Consider the following 5,561-nt stretch of genomic DNA (forward strand, 5'->3'; position numbering starts at 1 on the left):
CCCCAGTGCCTCAGAATGTGACTGTATTTGAAGATAGCATATTTAAAGAGGTAATTAAGTTAGAATGAGGTTATTAGGATAGGCCCTAATCTGATTGATGTCCTTCTAAGAAGAGGAAATTAGGACACAGAGACAGACACATAGAAGAAATGTTATGTGAAGACAGTGAGAAGACAGTTATCTATAAACCAAGAAGAGAGGCTTCAGAAGAAACCTGCCCTGTGAACACTTTAATCTCAGACTCCTATTCTTCAGAACTGTGAGAAAATAATTTTCATTTAAGCTTCCCAGTCTGTGGTATTTGTCATGGCCACCCTAGAAAACAATATAGTCCTTAAATAAATTCAATAAGTAGCCAGCAGTGGGGACCACTAATCTAGTGTTTCTCAACCATCAGGTCACTTGAGGGTTTGTTAAAGCACACATTATTGGATCCTACCCTCAAGGGGTCTGGCCCAATATATATCCTGGCCTGACAATTTGCATTTCTGTCAAGTTCCCAGTGATGCTGACATAGCTGGTTCTAGGACCATATTTGCAAATCACTGCACCAATTTATGTGTTGTAATTGGTGTTTGAGTCTCCAGCTTCCCCTCTCAACTCCCGCCACTTTGTGGAACACCCTCAGTGCCCAGGGGTCTCTTGTCCTTGGTCCTGGTTCTCCCTGGGCTGCCTTGGTAAGTTACTCTTGATTCATACACATATTTCCTTAGAAACGTGGAAAAATTTTAGTGAAAAAAACATGTCTGGGAAGAGTTACGATCTCAATAATCCTGTATATGTATTTGTGAATTTATGTATCTTTCCACAAAGAGTTTCAGGCAACTACTAAAACTTGGATGAACTGGGTCACTGCACATATGAAGATCTGAATAAAGGTTTAAATCTTAATACATTAATATTAAATGCATTTTATAGTTTCTGTGGGATTAATACTTACTAGGTATTAAAATATTTTTTTCTTGATTTATTAACATTTGCTTTGAAGAGCCAATAATAATAATGCTGTTTCATATTGCAGAGACTTTGCAGTGTGCCAATAAGAGGATGTATATGAGACCCTTACTCGTACTTTTCTCTTGTGAAGCTAATCACACTGGACCTTTAGGCCCATTCTTCCTGACATTTAGTCTTTGACTCTGAATTAGCTGGGACATGAGAAGTTCACCACAGGAAGGTCCTGCCCTTTGTTTGCTCCTAAAGGTTCCTTTAAAGTTCAACTTGACCAACACAACATTGCAAGCACTCCAGAGGAGAAGACAGCCTTGCTGTGTCCAATCCACTTTAGTTTGTAAATTTCTTGTCAGTCACTTTTATGCCCCCACTGGATAGGACAGTGTGAAGCATGGATTAAGTATGCAATAAATGGTTGTTGAATAAATCAGAAAATTAAATGCATTCTGCACAGAATATGCTATTTCTCACCTTTGTGCTTTTGTGTATGCTCTTCCTTCTCCTGGGCTGCTTGACCCTATTCTTTACCTAACTTGGACTTCAAGATTTAGTTGAAAAAGTTATTATGAACAGAGCTTAGGCCCTAGCAGAGTCCATAACTGTGCTCTTTCTCCCATTTGCTTTGAAATTCAGTGGCCACCGATTTAGTAATCCTATCAATAAGATAGGATCCCATCAATAAGATCAACCTTTAGAGAGCCCTGTGTAAAGTGCAGTCACATGGGTAATCTCCTTTCATCTTCACAAGAGTCACCTGGTGGTGGGGGTGGGGAGGGGAAAGCTTTTAAACACTACACTTTTCAGCCCCACCTAAAACCGTTAAATCAGAACATCCAGCGGTGAGTGCTGCAGATTATCATCTTATAAATGTCTTTGTGATTTCAATGTGCAGCCAAGATTGAGAATCACAGAGTCAAAGGGTCCACATCTATGGCACCAAACATCAAACGTAAGTCTTCTTTTGATGAAATGAGCTCTTACAACCTCAAAGAGATTTAAAAATAGTTCGGAAGGAAAGTTCTCTTCCAATCTTGGTCTCTCTGCTCCGTTTTCATTTTTGTTTCATTTCCACTCCTCCATGTTTCTGCTCTTCTCCACAGCTTGGAACCCAGTTCCTCCGCCTGCTTCCTAGACTAAAACAATTTCGGTCCCCTCTTACTTCCTCCTGTTTGCTTCCCCAATTACCACGAGCTCAGCAAAACAGAAATAAAAACTATTCTCCAATCAGCTCTTGGGATATCTCAGTCCAGCCCAACACTAGTGTTTTAACTACCTTTTCAAAGAAAGAAAGTCACTTGAGAGAAAGGCTTGGCATGTCTTTTTAATCTTTGGTTACAATCATTCAACAAATGCAAGCCCATTACTTTCTCAGCGATAAGTCTGGAGGCATGGATGATGTAGGGATTTGTAAATTGGGTTAAATATTTTGTAGTTTCCTTATTGGAGGCCCTTGAAACTTTCTGCGGAGATACAGGTTCAGAGAAGCATTTGCAAAAGATAACAAGGGCTGCAAGTAAATTCAAGGGGACTAAGAATTAGGAGACTATTGGAGACAAAGATTGGAGTTGTGAAAAAACAAATGGGAAAATATTTTAGATATAGCATCTATAAGGCAGCTTAAGATGATACAATACCCCATTCTCTGTGCTGTTGCATTCGATGAGGGAATTAGATGTCACTGTACAGGGGACTTCCAGATTTTAAAATGTGTTATGAAATAAGAGTATTTTAATATCTTCTTAGAGTGTACAATTTATCACTTCTCAGCCTTGCTTCCCTTTTTAAATTAAACTAAACTTGGCTCTTAAGCAAAGAACGGGAGTTGGGAGCCAAGGGTAATTAAAAATAAACTGGATTTCTCATTTTGATCAACACTGGTTTCTGATGTAAGTGTTCTGCAAACACAAAAAATGTTTTATATCCAACAAACAGAGGTTTTAAGTCAGCTGGAAGCAAAAACAACAAAAAATTAATATGTCTCATCTTTTTCTTTACTCTGTTGGTTTGTGCATGTCTCTGCATGTGTTCATTATAATTTGAGATCTTAAAAGTTGTTAAATCAATTGACACCTGAAAGTTACAATGTAGTGGAACTTCTAGAGGCTGTACATCACATTTCACGCATAGATTACTGCTCAGGGTCCACCAAACTTCCTGGCATTCAATGCCTTTTCCAGTGAAATCTTAGAGGAGTTCGTGGAGTGCCCTGTGTAGCCATTTTTAGTTGGCCATGTTACAATATGCCCAGCACAGTCCTAATTTATGCCTGTAACCCTGGCCTAGTTTTAACCTTGCTCCTGTCATTTTCAAAAGTTTCCTGATGTAGACTATGAATCATTTGATCACCTTAGCTGTGAAGGATAGAACAAATGCTTGTGTTGTGAATGGGCCAAGGTTCTCTAAGAAAAGACAGTTCACTTTTCCCTTCCTTCATCACTCTCTGAGTAACTGAGCTGTGTGAGGCAGGATCATGGGCTTCAGGGAGTTGGGACTGGGAATGGCCAAAGGAAAGGAAATTGGGGTAGCAGGGGAAGATTAGAGTTCTAAGACTAGATTTCTCAAAAGTTCATCATACGTGATAGGAGTTATAAGAGAGCAAATGAAGTTTACTATTAATAATATACCAGTGGATCTGGGCAAAAATATTGAAACAGGACATTCACTTGTGCTGAGAACCAATCTTAACATCTCACTGGCAAACTGAGTTAGAAACTGCCTAAAATTCCAGCATACCAATGATAAAAATCAGGTCAGGCATGGTGGCTCATGTCTGTAATCCCAGAGCTTTGGAAATCTGAGGCAGGAGGATCACTTGAGGCCAGGAGTTGGAGAGTAGCCTGGGCAACATAGCGAGACCCTGCCTCTAAAGGAAAATTAGCGGAGCATGGCGGTGTGCACTATGTCTCAGCTGCTCAAGAAGTTGAGGTGGGAGGACCACTTGAGCCCAGAAATTCTAAGCGGTCAATGACATTTCTGAAGGTGAGAAGTCCAGGGGACAGGAAAGCCAAGTTGGGTGGAAACCTAAGCAGGCAGGCAGCATAGGGAGAGGAAGGAACTGGCCTCAGCGTCAGTGAGCTGGCTTTTATTCTCATAACTTATCCCCTGGAGCTAATGACTCCAGCAATCTTGAACAAGTGGACTAACCTCTCCATGCCTTGATTTTCTGATCTGGGAAATGAGAAGAATCAAGCTTTATTTCACGATATCTCTGGCAAAGATACTGTTTTACTTTATAACTGGAAATCTTATTTCAGTATTTTTCTTTCTAGCCAGAAGCTTCTGAAAGAGAAGGAGCAAATCTGTGTCCCTCAATTATTTATGGAGCATTTTCTTAGACTAGGTTACCCCTGGCTAGACGGAAACTTACTACTGCTTGTTGAAAAGAAACTTCAAAATTGTGTTGTGTGTATTTTCGCCTTAAAATCCATTTTGATTCAGATGACGTATGTACACACCTATACAAATAATGACATTGATTTTATTTTTATTTTATTTTTAGAGATAGGGTCTCACTCTTTTGCCCAGTTTGGAGTGCAGTGTTGCGATCATAGCTTACTGCAGCTTCAAACTCCTGGGCTCAACTGGTGCTCCCACCTCAGCTTCCTGAGTAGCTTTGACTCCAGGTACACAGCACCATGTCCACCTATTTTTTTTTTGAGACAGGGTCTCACTATGTTGCCCAGGCTGCTTTCTAGCTCCCGGCCTCAAGTGATCCTCCCACCTCAGCCTCCCAAAGTTCTGGGAATATAGGCATGAACCACCATGACTTAGTTGGTTTTGATTTTTGTGGCTTCACAGATTCATCCATAAGAGAAAAGAAGAATCCTATTGAACCCTTGAAGGTAGAAATCTAGATTCATTTTTTGTTACATAAACACAGACTTTACATTTGAGGAACTAACTAGTCTCAAATGCTAGAAGACAGCAAAACAAAAATGTTGTTTATATTAAAAAGGAAAGCATAACGAGTTTCCGAAATCTGATAAAAGATGTCAATACTGATAGCCGAAAATTGGAGAATTCTTAGAAATGCAAAGTAAGTAAATATTGTTTTTAACTCCATTTTCTAAAGCACTAGATCTTTTTACTCCTCTCCCCACTCATACTCCACAATATAGTGCCTTATTGACACTTGCTTCTCAAATGGGGTTCTACAATTGTCCAGCAGCATGGACATTAACTGTGAGCTTGTTAGAAACACAGTCTCTTCAGGGCTTACCCCAGAGCTACTGGATCAGAATCCGCATTTTAACAAACTCTCCTAGTGATTTTCATGCACAGTCAAGTTTGAGGAGTACTGCACTGGAGAACATTTGGCTATAAATAGAAGAGATCATGAAAACAACCTTGTCAAATAGAGAAGTAAGTGAAATTAAACTGCCTTGTGCTTGCCACTAAAAGGAGAAATTGTATTAATCCTCTGAGGGTCCGTTTCTTTTTCTCCTGTGTATGCACTGATACCCATTTCCACCTTTCTTTGCCACTTGGTTATAATATCTTTCTCTTTTATATTATATATGATGCTTACATGTAATTATGCTTAAACTGTATAATTGCTATCACTTTGCAAAATTTCAGACTTCCTCTAATATTACTTCACTCTGAAG

At 39.5% G+C, this 5,561-nt stretch overlaps 1 long non-coding RNA gene across 1 annotated transcript; it reads left to right on the top strand.

The window, feature by feature from the left end:
• The first annotated feature begins 513 nt into the window (after positions 1–513).
• On the top strand, positions 514–1,410 carry LOC105737811. Its single transcript, XR_001113506.2, has 2 exons — positions 514–677; positions 1,022–1,410. It is a non-coding gene; the product is annotated as an uncharacterized LOC105737811 (long non-coding RNA).
• Positions 1,411–5,561: the final 4,151 nt, after the last annotated feature.

The sequence above is a fragment of the Nomascus leucogenys genome, chromosome 18 (assembly GCF_006542625.1).
Source record: "Nomascus leucogenys isolate Asia chromosome 18, Asia_NLE_v1, whole genome shotgun sequence".
NCBI classification, from domain to species: domain Eukaryota; kingdom Metazoa; phylum Chordata; class Mammalia; order Primates; family Hylobatidae; genus Nomascus; species Nomascus leucogenys.